General features: G+C 35.4%; 1 non-coding gene across 1 annotated transcript; it reads left to right on the top strand.

Annotated features, from left to right (window-relative positions):
- The first annotated feature begins 10,807 nt into the window (after window positions 1-10,807).
- Window positions 10,808-10,914, top strand: LOC136215918 (small nucleolar RNA R71). Its single transcript, XR_010682920.1, has one exon. It is a non-coding gene; the product is annotated as a small nucleolar RNA R71 (small nucleolar RNA).
- The last annotated feature ends 7,479 nt before the right edge of the window (window positions 10,915-18,393 follow it).

The following is an 18,393-nucleotide window of genomic DNA, read 5'->3' as shown; positions in this document are numbered from 1 at the left end:
AGGCTCGGGGGCGAACACTTTACTCAATCTTCTCGTTGTAACTTCGTAATAGGGATTCGGTCGGCCACTACCATGATGCAAACTAAAACTGGAACAATGTCTAAACGCTACTGAGTTGTAATTAAACTATAAACAATATGTGTACCTCATCTTGTTTTGTACAGAATCTAATTTCTAACTCTCGAAATGTTTTTACTTAGAACTTCGACATGAGTTCTACGCTCTGATTTCTATATCTATATTATAGCATTTCATTACACTTTTTCTCAACATCAACTCTTTATTTATAGATGTTGAAGGGTTGTGTTTGAAGTGATGTATCCGTTGGTTAAGAGTCGTGTCCGTTGTGAAAGGACGTCTTTATCCACTTGAACGAACGCGTTTCTTGGATTTTCAGCATGTGTTAAATGCTCTTGGTGAATTTCTGCACTTACCGAGGATAGTAATCCGCGGCCGTGAATGACGTAGCACTGAGCTGAGCGACGGACGAAGGGGAGAAAAGGTTATACTATGCGTGTCGCGGCCGCGGGTCTGGGATCCACTGTCGCGGCCCGGCAGGTTTTCTTACTTCTTGCTTTCGTTCGTGTCCTCGACTTGGCGCTTTCGATTTACGTCGTCTTTGACTCATTTTGTAGGGCTTTTCTTCTGTTTTAGATCCTTTTTCGTTCCTATTTGGATTTTACCAAATATTCAAGTACCTTGCAAGAAAGAAAGATATTCGAAAGTAAAAGTAATCTAAACAGATGTAAATAACACCAATTCGTAATAAAAATGATGTAAATGTTAATGATATTTTAGGTATATTTTGGGCTTAACAAATCTCCACACTTAATCTTTTGCTAGTCCCGAGCAAAATTTCACTGAATTTATTCCTTAACTAATCTCTTTATAAAAAATAAAACATATATCTTTGTGTTTACCTTTTAAATTAGTTAAGCCGAAAAGACTAACTTCACATGGCAAATTTATACGCAAAATATCAAACTAACTTAGTATAAATACGATATATCATTCGTCTTGTATTTCAATTTTTAAATTGAAGTATTCGGGACGATGTAAGCACGCATGTTATTGAGTTTTCCATCTCAAGGCATTTCAAAGCACCAAACTTCCTTTCCCAAACTTGAATTATTATATATGAGTATTTAGTTTAATTTATTTGCTTAGTTACGCCCGTGATAAGGGTGGTCTCGATCGTAACTTTATATGCATTTGTTTTGTGTTCGCTTAAGAGGTACCGACCATGCCATGGGTGGACGCAATCGTTACTTTAAACTTTAAACACGCTTAATTTTTCTTATTTAAACGTTCCTTCCATACCTCGATTGTGATAAGGGTGGTCGCAACCGTGGCCAAAAGTACGCTTTACTTATTAATTTCTTCCCTTTCATACCTCGATTGTGATAAGGTTGGTCTCAATCGTGGCCAAAAGTTAAGAATACGATTTATTGATTATAACTTGGGAAAAAGAAAATTAGCACATTCATCCTATATTGACTTAAAATTCAACATGTATTATGGCTATAGTTTCCTTAAAAACTTCAATTGGTGTTATTGTAAGGCAAAATCAAAACCGAGCTAAAAATTGTTAGTTCAATTTAATGCCTATAAACCTAATTGAAAATTTAAAATAAGATTTATTATATCATGAATTTCATGATATGAAATAGAGATTAAAAATAAAGAATTTTTACTTAAATACATTCACTCGAGACAATTTTACTTAAAATCGTGTCGAAGATTTGTGAAAAATATATTTTGAAAAATATTACCCGTATAGAAATATTTATTTCTGTCGATAATGATAACCTAAAAATAATCATAAAAATGATATTTCATTAAAAAAAAAAAATTGTTAAGTTTTTTCATTTGTTGCAATATATTTAAAAGTGTTGCAATATATGTTGCATTTGTATTTTGAAAAACAAGCGATGCATACATTCATTCATTCATTTGCATAAAATGATATATGTATATATCTCCTCCCACACTTAAATTGGACCATGTCCTCATGGGTGCAAAAATGGAGATAAAACACGAAAGATAAAACAAACGGAAATAAACGAAAGATATAGCAAAAACATTCATCATAAAATTAAAGTGAAATTAGAAATTGTACGAAACATAAGAAAATAAAAATGTACGAAACTGAAATTGAAATAAGATAAGATAAAAATAAAAGATAAAACCTAAGCATGTGGCGGGGAATCCGGAGGTGTTGGTGAAGTTTCCACGTTGCGGCGTCGGAAAAATGAAAGCATCCGATGCCGAATTGAACGATGCGCACGCCTCAAAGTATTGAGGTTGTCATTCATCACCATATTGTTCTCCACCAAATCATCAATTCTTAATTCATTTGACGATTATTTGCATTGATTTGGTTCAAAATCCGCCTTAAATCCACCGGATCATTATCTTGTGTTGCTTGGGCTTGTGGTGCAGCGTCTCCACCGTCCTCCGCTCCTTCTTCGTCAGTACCTACATTATGAGAACTAGAAGCACCTCCACCCATAGTGCTACGAAGATGTGCAATACGGGTAGCATACGAAATAAAAACAGGAGGAGCCGCAGAAACCAATAAATGAGCCCGCTCAAGTGCCCCAATGTCCAAAACCGGAACATATCCATGGTAGGTGGACATATCAAAAGTAGCCAATTCATCCCGTACCCCCAAAACAATAGCGGTGATTAAATTACCGATAGGGACTTGAGTGGTGTGAGCCCTCGAAGCACGATACAAATTGTCAAAAATCATTCCAATGCTATCAACCCGTAAACCCTTGAACAAACAATCCCAAACAAACAAATCCCGGACTTGAATCTTCGAACTCTCAACATGACCAAAAAGTGAAAAACTCAAATACTTGTGAAAGAAGAACACACAATTGTCCTTAATCAACTTGCTCGAAGTGTTTTTGGAATCAAAAGAAGTTTGGTCAGACAGAGTTTGCCAAAAAGAGTTATTATCAAAATCCCGAGGCTTATCATAAAAGTCACTAGTAGGGAAACCAAACATATTACCCATAGCCTCATAATCAACTGTATAGGTAATACCCTTATTCCGAAAAGAAATTTCTGTCCTCTTTTTGTTCATCGTCAAAGTAACCAAAAATTCAACCACATACTCTTGAATTTGTGGAAAACGCATAGAAGCAAAAGTTTCCCATCCCAAAGTTTCAATAAAAGCAGTAATTTGTGTAGTGAAGTTCAACTTCCTTACCGAATCAAAGTCAAGAAACTGCATATCCATGAACTTACGATTGGCGTTTGAAAAGTGCTTGAAACGTCCAACTTCTTCTTCAGAATGAATGTCGAAATAAGCCCCGCAACTAACCCTAAGGCGATTAGCCTCAGTGACAGCCGGCTTGTGTCCAACACGCTTTGCTCTAGGCATGGTTATGGTGTTTAGGGTTTAGTATGAAAGAAAAGAGAGAAAAGCTTGAGGTTGAAGATGAAGTAGAATGGTTGTGAATTCTTGGAATTGAAAGGTGTAGGTGATTGAAAAGGGTAATGATGAAATTGGGAAGAGTAAAAGTAAGGTATTGGGAAAAGGTAAGAGTAGGGGATTGGTTAAAATTGGAGGTGATGTAAGGTTTGTGTAAGTAATAGGTATATATAGGGTTTGAGTAGGAAGTTAAATAGTTAGAGTAGGAATAGGAATTGGAATAGGTAGAGTTGAAATAGGAAGAGTAATTAGGTAGAGGGAGAATAGGAAAAGGAACAGGTATAGGTTAAATGGGAAGAGTTGGAAAAATATAGGCCAAAAATCGGACCTGGAGTGCCTTAAATATGCGTGTCGCGGTCGAGGATATGTATCCGCGGTCGTGGATCGCGTTGCTCAACCAATATTTCCACTGAAATTTGTCGAAGAAATGTCTGAAGTTACCGAGAATCCAACATTCGCGGCCGCGTAGCGAATTTTGTGCCTGAAATTTTTGAAGAATTTTGCTGAAGTTATCGAGGAAACGCCCCCGCGGTCGCGGATCGCGTGTTTCACCGAATTTGTCTTTGAACTCCATTTTGTGTAATTTCTTGATAAATTATATCCTGAACTTCTTGAAAAATGAAATCTGTACTTAAAACATAAATGAAAATCATTAAATGATAAGGAAAACCAAAGGTTTATCCTTATTAATGGCAAAAATAAATAAAAATGCTTTAATTAATGAATGTGCAAATTAGACATATGAAAGGGTTGGAACTAAAATTAATTGAAACATTTATGTGCATTCATTAATTTAAGTTAAATGAATCTTATGTTAGGAACTTGAAATTTAATTATTAATCAATTAATTAGTTAATGAAATGATTAAGTTTGCATTTAATTGATTCATTGGTCTAGATTTATGAAATTAAAATGTAACCATATAATCAAAAACAAAGTATAATGCAAAAGAGAAATTTTTATTTATTAACATATATTTACAAACAAACAAAACACAAGCTATGCTAAAAATTCGTCCCCTTCAATCGGGATTTTCTTAGCCCTATATCGTTCTATTTTCAACTGCACGAAGGCTTGACGTTCTTGTGCAGAAAGAAAATTTGGTCATGATCGAAAAACTCGCTTCACTAGACCTTCAAATTCTAAAAATTCATAGTCTAGCATCGGGAAAGATTCTGCATCACTCCAAGGAACAGAAATACTTCCCTTGGTCCCTAGAATTATTCCACATATAATATTCCCGAACCCAACCTTCTTAGCCTTGGATCTGGATGCGGCAACAAGACCCTCCATCAGAATTTTTGAAGAATCAACCACGTTGCCTTGAAATATATCGCCAAGGACATAAAGATCAGATTCTTGGATGACACTACTGAACGTGCGACCGAACAGGCTGTGACTCAGAAACTTATGCAAATATAGTATAGAGTTGGAATAGAAAGACTTATTATAGGCAAGTTTTGAGTGGAAAGGCCAGATACCGGTGAGCATTCGCCAAATATCAGTAGACGTCATATCTCTTCCATGATGACGTTTGGTAGTATCCTTCAAGGGAAAACCAAACCAAGCATGCAATTCAGGATATCCAAAAGTGAAAGTTTTGCCATCCCGACGAAAACTGAGACGCACCCGACGTTTGTTAACAAAATGCACTGTACAGAAGAACTCTAATATCCAGTCTCCAATTATAGGAAACTTCATATCAACAAATCTGGTCCATCCTAATCGCTCCATGTAGCGACTCATATCATCTTTAATTCCCAACTGATCGTTAAGAAAGTCATCCATGTATAGCATTCCGACAAAGAATGTGTATCGGAGCCTCAAGAAGCGCCTTCCCTCTTCATGATTGAAGATAGGAAAGTTACATCCATAACGCTCTGATATATCAGTATGTTTATTGCGTGAAGCAATAACTTTCTTAGATGAAGTTCTTGAGGAAGCCATGATGTTTGGAATGAGTAAGGAAGAAAGGGTCTGAACTTAATTTCTGGATTGTTGAAATGGTAAGAAAATCAGAGAATTGTTCTGATAGAGATGAAAAGAAAGTGACAGAAAACTGAACTTCTAGAACCTATTTATAAAATCCTAGGATAAAAAGAGGTGTTGTTTTTGAAATGAAAAGGCATGAAACAAACCTCTTAAAAATGAAAAAACTCAATTTTTCGTTTCCGAATAGTTGCATCTGCTGGAAAAAAGGGTTAATTTGGGCATAATTTCCCCGTGTCGCGACCGAGGATTCTGACCCGCGGTCGCGGCACGCTGATTTCCCTGCGGAAATCAGTTGTCAAAACTCCAAATTTCTGATCCTCTACCGAGAATCCTCATCCTCGGTAAGTTCAGAAATTATCCTTTCAATTTTTAATCAGAATTCTCAACTGAGAATCTGAAATCCTCTACAAGTCCAGAAATTTTCCTGGCTGCTAGTTATACCCAAATTCTCAACTGAGAATTTTAAATTCTCTATAAGTTCAGAAATTTCTTACCTCCTTAAGAATTCTATATATGTGAATCCTCAACTGAGAATTTCAAATTCTCAACTGAGAATCACTGAATTTCTTCTAATTCTCATGAAATTCCTAAAAATTAATTAAAATCATGACTTGAATATATTTTTTTATATATCTAAAATTCTAATAAAATGATATAATCTAAAACAAAATAAAATAAAAAAATAAATAAAAATAAAAAACTAACTATTAGAAAAAATAAAATGATTTATATGTCAGGAAATCTTGTTCCGAAATTAGTTCCTATTTCAGAGATGTTTTCGTAATAGATTTTACATCGATTACCGTTAACTTTAAAACGATTACCATTGGTTTCCTCAAGTTCCAAAGAACCATAGTCGAACGTTTTGACGACTAAATACGGTCCGGCCCATCTGGACTTAAGTTTTCCTGGAAATATACGAAGCCGTGAATTAAACAACAACACCTTATACCCAACATTAAAGTGTTTGACTTTGATTTTGGCATCGTGCCATTTTTTCACTTTCTCTTTATAAATCCTTGCATTCTCATATGATAAATGACGTAACTCATTTAACTCATTCAAATTGAGCAAACGTTTCTTTCCTGCTTGTTGTAAATCAAAATTAAGTTTTTTAATAGCCCAATAGGCTTTATGTTCTAATTCAACTGGTAAATGACATGCTTTTCCATAGACTAAACGATATGGAGTCATTCCTATTGGTGACTTAAATGCAGTACGGTATGCCCATAGCGCATTATTGAGTTTTTGTGACCAATCTTTTCTTGATGACGAAACAGTTTTCTCTAGAATCCATTTGAGTTCTCTATTTGAGATCTCCGCCTGACCATTTGACTGAGGATGGTATGGCGTTGACACGCGGTGGCGTACTCCATATTTTTTCATAAGCATATCAAAATTTCGATTTATGAAATGGGTACCGCCATCACTAACAACGTATCTAGGACAACCGAATCTACAAAATATATCGTCAAGAAAAGTAATAACTACTTTAGAATCATTCGTAGGGGTTGCAATTGCTTCAACCCACTTCGAAACATAATCAACGGCTACTAATATGTAAGTTTTACCATTGGAAGGCGGAAAAGGTCCCATGAAATCAATTCCCCACATGTCGAAGATTTCAACTTCCAACACGTTTGTGAGGGGCATCTCATCTTTCCTTCCTAAATTTCCCGTTCTTTGGCATTTATCACAACGAGTAATAAATGAACCAACGTCCTTAAACATTGTAGGCCAAAAGAAACCACATTCTAATATTTTAGCTACCATTTTATTAACTCCATTATGTCCTCCATACGAGCTGGAATGACATTCTGTTATTATAGATTCATATTCATTTTCTCCAACACATCTCCTAATTATCCCGTCACCACATGATTTGAATAGAAAGGGATCTTCCCAAAAATATTGTTTAATATCGAAGAAAAATTTCTTCCTCTGTTGGGGAGATAATCCTTCCGGAACGATATCGGTTGCAAGATAATTAGCAAAATCTGCATACCATGGTGACATGATACTTTCTACATGATAGAGATGTTCATCGGGGAAATCATCTCGTATACCGACAGTTTCACCTATAGGACCGTTTTCATCTTCTAGTCTCGATAGATGATCGGCGACAAGGTTTTCTACCCCCTTTTTGTCTTTAATTTCCATATCAAATTCTTGTAACAACAAAACCCATCTAATCAGACGCGGTTTTGCATCTTTCTTAGCAAACAGATAACGTAAAGCTGCGTGATCTGTATAAATAATAACTTTAGATCCTAACAAGTATGACCTAAACTTATCACATGCAAATACTACGGCTAACATCTCTTTTTCTGTTGTTGTGTAATTTAATTATGCACCGGACAATGTATGACTTGCATAATAAATAACATGTAATTTTTTATCCTTTCTTTGACCTAAAACACATCCTACTGCTAGGTCACTTGCATCACACATGATTTCAAAAGGCAAATCCCAATCGGGTTTAGCAATTATGGGCGCACTGACTAAGGCTGTTTTCAATGTTTCAAAAGCTTTAATACAATCTTCATTAAAGTCGAAGGTTGAATCCTTCATAAGTAAATTAGTAAGTGGTTTGGAAATCACAGAAAAGTTTTTTATAAATCTTTTGTAAAAACCTGCATGTCCTAGAAAAGATCTTACTCCCTTGACAGTTGTTGGTGGGGGTAATTTTTCTATTACTGAACTTTTTGCTCTATCCACTTCTAATCCCTTTTTAGATATTTTATGACCTAAAACAATTCCTTCGTCGACCATGAAATGACATTTTTCCCAATTTAATACCAAATTCGTTTCTTCGCATCTAGAAAGAACTCTATCTAAGTTTTTTAAACATGCATCAAAAGAATCTCCATAAACTGAAAAATCATCCATAAATACTTCCATGATATCTTCGATGAAATCATTAAAAATTGCAGTCATGCAACGTTGAAAAGTTGCTGGTACATTACATAAACCAAAAGGCATTCTTCTATATGCAAATGTTCCATAAGGACATGTGAAGGTTGTTTTATCTTGGTCATCCGGGTAAATATATATTTGAAAGAATCCGGAATAACCATCAAGAAAACAATAAAATGCATGACCGGCTATCCTTTCGATCATTTGATCGATGAAAGGTAAAGGAAAATGATCTTTCCTAGTTGCCTTATTTAGGTTCCTATAATCTATACAAACCCTCCAACCGGTGGTGGTTCGTGTAGGTATTAATTCACCTTCATCATTCCTTACTACAGTTATACCTCCCTTTTTGGGTACACAATGGATTGGACTAACCCATTCACTATCCGAAATAGGATAAATGATTCCATTGTCTAAAAGTTTAGTAATCTCATTTTTGACTACTTCTTTCATGTTCGGATTTAAACGTCTTTGTCTATCCGCTTTAGGTGGCTTATCTTCTTCTAAGTGAATCCTATGCATTACAATACTAGGATTAATCCCTTTTAAATCTGAAATCTGCCATCCCATACTTCCTATTCTATTTCTAACAACTTCTTTCAATTTTTCTTCTTGATTTTCTGTTAATTTGTTAGAGATGATTATAGGTAGAGTGTCACTTCCGCCTAGGAAAGTGTATCTCAGATGGTTTGGTAGTTCTTTAAGTTCTAATTTAGGTGGAACTATTACTGAAGGCGGAACTGGTCCATCTTCTCGAATCAAAGGCTCTGGGTCCTTATCTTCTAATTCTTCACCCATTATAGGTTCTATTATTTCTTCTCTTTGAACAATGTCATTAACACATTCTTCAATTAAATCAAGCTTCATACAAGCGAAATCCTCCATAGGATATTTCATCGCTTGATTCATATCGAACTCGATCTTATCGTCACCTATTCGTAAAACTACTTTTCCTTCCGACACATCAACTAGAGCACGTCCCGTGTTCATGAATGGTCTACCAAAGATTAGCGGACAATTAGCATCATAAGCAAAATCTAAGATAACAAAATCAGTAGGAAAAATAAATTTGTCAACTTTTACCAAAACGTCTTCAATTATACCATATGGTCTTTTAGTGGATTGATCCGCTAATTGCAAAACCATATTGGTACGCTTGATGTCTTCTTCTAATCCTAATTTCTCAAAAATAGACAATGGCATCAAGTTTATACTAGCTCCTAAATCGCAAAGACAGCTTGGGAATTCCATATTTCCCAAAGTACACGGAATGGTAAAGCATCCGGGATCTTTGAGTTTAGTAGGTAATTTGCTTGATACTATCGAACTACATTCTTCAGAAAGTGAAATGGATGAAATTCCTTCCCAACTAATCTTTTTTGAAATTAAATCTTTCAAGAATTTTCCATAATTAGGAATTTGCGTAATTGCATCCATGAATGTTAAATTTATATGCAAATTTTTAAGTTTGTCTAAAAATGATAAAAGTTGTTTATCATGGTCCTTATTTCGGACCCTGTGTGGAAAAGGTGGCTTTGGTACAAAAGGTTTTGGATTAGAGTCAATTGGCGTATCTTTTTGTTTTAATGTATCTTCTTTGGATTGTGGTGAATCATTTCCAGGTAAAGTGAATTTCCGAGCATTTTCGGACCTAAGTAGTTTTTCCCCGAACGAAGAGTGATAGCCTTAACATGCTCTTTCGGATTTTCTTCCGTTTGGCTGGGAAGACTTCCCTCTTTGCGGGATGGAATTGATTTAGCAAGTTGTCCAATTTGAACCTCCAAATTATGGATGCTAGATGATTAGTTTTTGATAAGCTGATCGAATTTATTTTCGATCCGTTTAAAACCATCGTCTTGATTACTTACCTTTCCATTCATAGCATCTATAAATTTGTCGATTTTTGAAGATAAAGTGCTAATCGTATCTCTTGTTTGATTTTGATAATTATTTATACGATATTGATTAGCATTTGCATTATTATTATTATTACCATCTTTCCAGTTAAAGTTAGGATGATTTCTCCATCCAGGATTATAAGTATTAGAATAAGGATTAGTAGTTTGGTTTTATCCTTGGACAAAATTTACCTGTTCTATCTCATTCATACCTTCGTAATCAATGTCTCTCTGGATCGGATCATTAGGATCGCATGGTGCCATAAATTTATCAATTTTGTGCGATAAGGCAGAAAATTGGGCTTGTAACGTTGCTACAGGATCAAGATTCATTACACCTTTAACCGATGATGTACATGAGGATGATGGTTTCGCCGTTGGTATATGTCCACGCTCTGCGGGCCACATACTGATGTTGATTGCCATTTCCTCCAAAAGTTCTCTTGCTTGGGCGGACGTCTTCTTCATAAATAACCCTCCAGACATAGCATCTAATGAACCTCTAGTCGTAGGATTTAATCCATTATAGAATGTCTGCATTAAAAGTGCATCTGGCAATTGGTGGTGTGGGCATAAACGTTGAAGTTCTTTAAAACGTTCCCAAGCTTCATAAAGAGTTTCATTATCATTTTGTGTAAAAGATGTCAACTCTTTGATGACTCTTGCGGTTTTTGCTAAGGGAAAATATTTTTGTAAAAATGCTTGGGCTAATTGGTCCCAAGTTTCAAATGTTGCAGCAGGCATAGAAGTTAACCAAATTTTTGCCTCATCCTTCAAAGTGAAAGGAAAGAGGCGAAGTTTGATTGCTTCGGCTGTTACATCAGTAATTTTTAAAAGTGTCACAAATTTCTAAGAAATTTGTCAAATGTGCATTAGGGTTTTCGTTAGGCAATCCGTAAAACGTTACGTTGTTTTGCAACATATTAAGCAAAGCAGGCTTAATTTCAAATTGATTTGCGTTTATACGGGGTCTAACTACACTATTAGTTACACCGGCCATTCCTGGCCTAGCATAATCCATAAGTGTCGGTGGATCGGCCATGATTTCTGGCTGGTCTACTTTAGTTTTTAAGGGTGTTTTGTCTTTGTTTTTGTTGTTTTTGTTGTTTTTGTTGTTTTTCTTAAGTGTTCTTTCAATTTCTGGATCAAAAGGATCTGGTGGCGTGCCCGAATTTCGCGAACTGCGCATGAACTTGAAATTGTTACACGAGCCAAACTACCTTCAAAACAAAATTGAAAACAAAATGTGTTATATAAACTGAAAAATAAATAAAATATAAAAATTGTATAAAAATAATGTATAAACCTATATTCGAAAATAAAATACAAAAAATAAAAATTTGTCAAAAATTTTGGCGTATCCCCGGCAACGGCGCCAAAAACTTGTTGAGCGATTTCCGCAAGTGCACGGTTTCGCTTGTAGTAATAAAAATATCGATCCCACAGGGATACGTTTTTTAACGAAAAACTTATTTTTGAATTATTAATTTCGAACTTGTTGGATTTATTATTAAATGTAAATGAAAAGTGAAAATTGGATTAATTGAATTTAGGAAATTTATTTGATTGAATTTGTGAACTTTGAGTATTTGAAAATGCTGGAATAAGATTATGTATTTAGAATAAATCGATTGTTAGAAAGATCTTCTGATTTTAAGGATGAATTTTACAAAACATGAACATTTAGAACTTATTAGAAAAATGAATGAATTTGTTCATTTGCATTAAGCAAAGAAAACAACTTAAACTTTGTATTATTATGATGATGAAATAAATGACGGAACCTCTAATTAATTGGCTTTGAACGCGACAAAACCCTTTCGGGATAGTTGCCCTTACTCAAATTAACACTCTTTCGAGATGATAATTTGCCTAAGTGTTCAACAAAGTTTCCTTGTAATGATTTTGAATTCAAGTGCATATTAATGAAAACACCAGCCTCACTTATATTGGATTGGTTACCATAAGTGCTGTATAACGATTTGTCGAATAGAACGGACTTTATTAGATGAAATATAAATTGATACAAGTTTACAGAGAATAAGGAGCATCGAGTTCTTCGAGGGCGTGCAAGTGAAGGGCTTGATCGGTTCCGCTTCCTTGGGTTTCCTAGGAGGTTGTCAGGCTCGGGGGCGAACACTTTACTCAATCTTCTCGCTGTAACTTCGTAATAGGGATTTGGTCGGCCACTACCATGATGCAAACTAAAACTGGAACAATGTCTAAACGCTACTGAGTTGTAATTAAACTATAAACAATATGTGTACCTCATCTTGTTTTGTACAGAATCTAATTTCTAACTCTCGAAATGTTTTTACTTAGAACTTCGACATGAGTTCTACGCTCTGATTTCTATATCTATATTATAGTATTTCATTACACTTTTTCTCAACATCAACTCTTTATTTATAGATGTTGAAGGGTTGTGTTTGAAGTGATGTATCCGTTGGTTAAGAGTCGTGTCCGTTGTGAAAGGACGTCTTTATCCACTTGAACCAACGCGTTTCTTAGATTTTCAGCATGTGTTAAATGCTCTTGGTGAATTTCTGCACTTACCGAGGATAGTAATCCGCGACCGTGAATGACGTAGCACTGAGCTGAGCGACGGACGAAGGGGAGAAAAGGTTATACTACGCGTGTCACGGCCGCAGGTCTGGGATCCACTGTCGCGGCCCAGCAGGTTTTCTTACTTCTTGCTTTCGTTCATGTCCTCGACTTGGCGCTTTCGATTTACGTCGTCTTTGACTCCTTTTGTAGGGCTTTTCTTCTGTTTTAGATCCTTTTTCGTTCCTATTTGGATTTTACCAAATATTCAAGTACCTTGCAAGAAAGAAAGATATTCGAAAGTAAAAGTAATCTAAACAGATATAAATAACACAAATTCGTAATAAAAATGATGTAAATGTTAATGATATTTTAGGTATATTTTGGGCTTAACAGGGGGGTTAGGAACTAATGTAACTTTTTCGCTTTTAATTGTGCTGACTTAATGTTGTTTTAAGAGTTTGATAACTCAGCGTGTTGGTCAGTACGGGCGTTTGATTAGTCAGACAGTTTTAGTTCTATGCTGACTAAGACTGCTTGACTTGAGAGTTGGGAATTGACACTTGAAAGGTCAGCTTCCAACTTAGCACTCAGATTTACTCGGTTTCAGTTTTAACAATTTATAAGCTGAGTAAATACAACAAGCAACACATGCACATATATATATATATATATATATATATATATATATATATATATATATATATATTGAGAGAGGGAGTTTAGAAGTTACTCAGCACGACTTATCCTGGTTCGGCCTCTCTGCCTACGTCCAGTCCCCAGTTCCTCCTGGGATTTTCAATCCAATACTGAGCTCTTTCAAGGTAGAGCACAAACCCTTTACAAGGCAGTGAGTATGCAAGAGTACGTCCTCTATTCGTCTACTCAGCTCCTACTAAGTACTACAACCCAGCACTTAGATTTTTCTACCACTGAATACTTACAACCAAGTACTCAGCTCAACACTCTCAATATTCCTATTGATCACACACTTGTTCCTTTTTTTTAACTAAAGAACACTTTAGATGATTCCAAAACAATCAATCTAGCATTTACACAGAGAATAGAAAAGTTGGTGTAAGATCTTTTTGTATTTGAGTGCTTTCAAGATTTTCTCTCTTGTATTTTTCTTTTGATACTTCGGCAAATGATCCAAGAACTCTCATTGTCCTTTTATAGATTAATTTCTGAAGATTGGATCATTTTGAATTGGTTTAGCCGTTGTATCCAAAATGGCTCTTTTAGGAGACAGCTTCTGGTCAGCTTCAGACTGTTCCGCCATTCCCTTCTTCTGTTTTCTTCAGGCGTCAGGTTTTGTCTTCTTGCATCAGACTTGTCTTTTTATGCCAGTTGTCTTTTACCAATAATCCACAGACCCATGATTCTTGGAATTAGTCTTCTGTGTGCTTTCGAGGCTTCAATTATTGGTGCAGAAGATTGGCAGACTTTGTCCTTTAGTGAACGGATCTTTCATGCTGTCCTGACTGTCACTCAGCTTCATCCGTTATCTTCGAATGTTCAACTTCTATGCTGAGTTCCTTCTTAGTCAGCTCCGTTCTTGTTTATTCAATTCTGAAGGAGTCTTCTAATTTAGTCAGCTTCGTTCTGGCAACTTTGAAAGAAGCTTCTGATGCTGAGTTCTACTTTACTCAGCTTCTATCCTTTCATGCTGAGTTCCGTTCCACTCAGCTTTTGGCTTATGCTGACTTCTGACCAGTCTTACTTTATATATATATTTTTGCACTCAATATTGAACAAACACATTAGTACAATTAAATCAAAGCATTTAAATTTAATTTCCTCTTAATCATGGATGATTTTGTCAAATCAAAATCTTGTGGAAAGGTGTTTCAACAGTAACTACCTCACGGATCCATTAGATCTTTCAATAAAATGGCTAGTGCAGTTGCTCAACACTTTATCACCTCCATTCTTGAAAATAAAACTATCCAGGACCACAACTACCTAGTCCAAGAGCCGAAAGAATATCTTCGGGAATAGGTGGAGGTTTCAAAATGTTTCCATCCAGATCTATAGATGCGGCTGTCTATACAATGAAAGCGAATAGTCGTAGTGCCTTATCCCAAGAGTTAACTGTTGGGGTTTATGGTATATAAGACAATTGTTTTAGGATATAAGTATTAATGAATAAATTGTTTATTTAAATCATTTGTTTTAATCAGATATATCATAACTAAAACTATATACCAAGGCAATAATCTTTTACAAGAAAAGTAATCCCAAGTTTATTTAAAGTAATTATAAAGTGTTCATACAAGCATGAAGTGAGACTATACTTTATAATAAGTTAATAAACTTAAAATCAACCCAAGTCAAGTAATGTGTTAAAGGGGTTGGCATATTACTGTTGAGACTTGCATGTAACAGTGTTTTCTGTCGAGACAGAGAGCTGATCTCACAAGCTTTAGATATGGAGATATCTAGACAGTTACATGGATCAAGTGAAGGAGTTTATTAGGATTAGGACCTGACTTGAGATAATAGTATGGATAGATTTATCTAAGTGTCAACTGTTCATCTCATTGGTATTAGTAGGTATAAGTAATCCTCAGACTCAAACAATAATTAATTAGTGATTCTGGATTATGGAGTGTAATGCTTTGATTCTGTGCGAGCACGATCCACTACAGGGGAGGCCCTGGGGTGTGTGAGAGCATGGTTGGGTATCACATAAAGTAATTGTAGAATAGTTAATGATAGATTGAGCATCCGTCACTCCTGATAAATGGGAGATATATCCAAAAGGCCATTTGTGGTGAATTGACTGAAATCCTTGCAAGGTGATAGAGTTAAGAGTAGAAATGGAGATTTCACTTAACTTATCTTTCAGAGTTAATTCCACCTGGACAAGTAAAACATACTCTTCGTTTATGTAACCTTGACATGTTCCGTTGTTATAAGAATTGTCTAAAGGATATAATTGATGAAGGATCGAATTATACTAGACCTAAAGCGGAAAGGTAAACATCAGTATTCAACCTGGCTTCTTATTGCACTGGGGGAATGTCTTAGGTTCTGCCAGTGACAGCTCGCGAAGTCATTCCGTTATATATAAGTTGAAATTAATCAGGATGAATTAATTCCAAAAAGATATATACAGCTAGTAGCAATAAGAACCTAATGGGTCGCACATGGGGCTTGGAACCAGATGACTGAATTGTAATTTAGTGGGATACACTAGGTGGGCCGAAATTTATAGTAGATTTAGGGATAAAATAGTTTAACTAATAATTATAATTAGATTATAATTGTGAATTAAATTATAGGCTTATCTGATACTATTAATTAGAAGTTTTAATGTGATTATAACTCTAATTAATTATCCCTAACTTAAATTAATAACTAATTGGATTAGATTTATTATCTAAATATATTTAGATATCATTAAGATAATAATAAGTATTTATTTAATTATCTAATTAGTAATTCTATTCCGAATAGGATTCTAATTAATTAATTAACTAATACAACTAGGGTTAGGATTTGAGAAGCCTATAAATAGACCCTTCCCTTTGTAAATTTCGGCCAACATATAATCAAGAGGCTAAGAAATTGTTCCGAAATCATCCTGGCTAAATTACTCTCTTCTTTACTCTCTCTTTGATCTCGTGTCGATTCCTTTAGAGGCAATCAACTTAGATTGCTATTCATTGGTTGTTTACTAATCACTTTACTTTTCTGTTGTGATTGTGGTTCGTGATACATGGATTAAGAGTTGTGGGTACTTTATTTGCAACTGTAGATAGTTCGTCATAAAAGGTATTTCCCTCTATCCCTCTTTGTATGAAATAACGATTAACAAATCTTGGAAAAGGAAAATAGATAAAATTTTATTATTCTGATGTGCCTAGCCTTGTCTATTTTTGTCTATTTTCCTTCATTAACAACGTGACAACCCAAAAGATTCCCAGACTTAATGAAACATGCTAGAGATTTCATCAAATGGAACAACCACAGACTTAATTATGTGCTAAAAATCTACAGCACCAAAAATCATCGAGCTCGGGAAAAATTTCTAAGTAGCACCACAAAGGGAACATAGACAGGGATCAGGGAGACAAAAGCAACAACCTGAATGAAATTTCGTACTCCTCAATTCCCCTCAAATAGAGGTTTTATATTGGGTAAAGAAGAACCAACACCGAATTGACTAGCCACCAAAGCTTAAAAAAAATAGAGCACCGAAACTATGGGGCCTAATGTGACTTTCACAAGAGTAAAGGTCATGACACTAAAAAGACCGCATGAAGCTAGTAACTGAACTTGATAAAATGGCTGAAAGAGTGATGCTTGGCCTTTTTTTTATAGAAATCCATAAAGCCACATACAACCGAAAGGAAGAAGTCTCTGACTAAAAACCATGCTCCCTAAGGGGTTATCAATGTGATTGTTGAAGGACCACTTGGATATTTCACAATGAAGAGAAAGAGGGCTTACGAAGATAGGTAGCAGCTACAAGAGTTTACCTCTAAGTTTTGATTCAGAAAATTAAAAAAATACCCCAAAGCAAGCTCATGATGATGCCTTAGTGATCGACACGATCATTGAAAATTTCATTGTCCACATTATATTCATTGATGTGAAGTTCCACAAATATCATCACTCGTAAAGCTTATAAAGCTCTAAATAAAGACTTGAAAAGATGTGTCTTAACTTTATCTCCTCTAGTTGGCATCAGAGGCCATATGGTTCCTTTCCTATGTAGCATCAGACTAAGAGTGGAAATCGGTGATGAACACCCAAAATGTAAAGCCAGGGGAGAATTCCTCATAGTTGATATTGTACTGCCATACAACATCATCATAGGGAGGCCCTTACTTTTGGAATTAATCGGAGCCTCTCTATTTTCCACTTGGCATGGAAGATACCTACGGTGGAAGGAATGGTGATAGCTCAAGGCAACCAAGTAATTGCTAAGGAAACATGCATGGCCTCACTCTAGATGAAGCCTATTGATATGGAAATCCGGGAGGGAAAGAGAGTGAATGGAGTGCATAGGAAAGATCAAGACATTCTAGATAGTCGAATGAAAGCCAACAAAAATTATAAAAGAAAACCAGTAGCGCCAAAGGAAAATATAGTTGAAACCTTAAAAAAGAACATCTCCACCTTCGCATGGTTCCCAAAGGATATCATATGAGTATCATTGGAGGTTATGACGCACACTCTAGACGTGTGTCTTGATATAGGCCCAAAAGGAAAAAGGCCATAAAGGCATAGGTTGATAAATTGATCATTTGTGATCACATTGAGGCCATACAATATGCCCCATGGTTATCAAATGTGGTACTGGTTCAACGACAAGTGGTTCTTATATATTGACTTCATTGACCTTAAACTTATGAGCCAACATTTAGGTGATTACGATTCATTTCACTTATGGGTTTGGTTATGTCTCAACGGAAGTGTGTTCCCATGTTTATCTCTAAATCTAATGCAACACATTTAAATGCAAGCATACCCTGGGATTCCTCTTAAACCTTCTCAAATCCTAAGAGGGACCTAACAATATCAAGTATTGAAATATCTTTCTAATACCTAAGCATTCATCCTTTTTTTTTGGTAGGGAAAAGAAGG

Source organism: Euphorbia lathyris, chromosome 1 (genome assembly GCF_963576675.1).
Source record: "Euphorbia lathyris chromosome 1, ddEupLath1.1, whole genome shotgun sequence".
In the NCBI taxonomy this organism is placed as follows: Eukaryota; Viridiplantae; Streptophyta; class Magnoliopsida; order Malpighiales; family Euphorbiaceae; genus Euphorbia; species Euphorbia lathyris.
The sequence above is the reverse complement of the archived record's forward strand: the minus strand, read 5'-3'. Positions and strand labels throughout refer to the sequence as shown.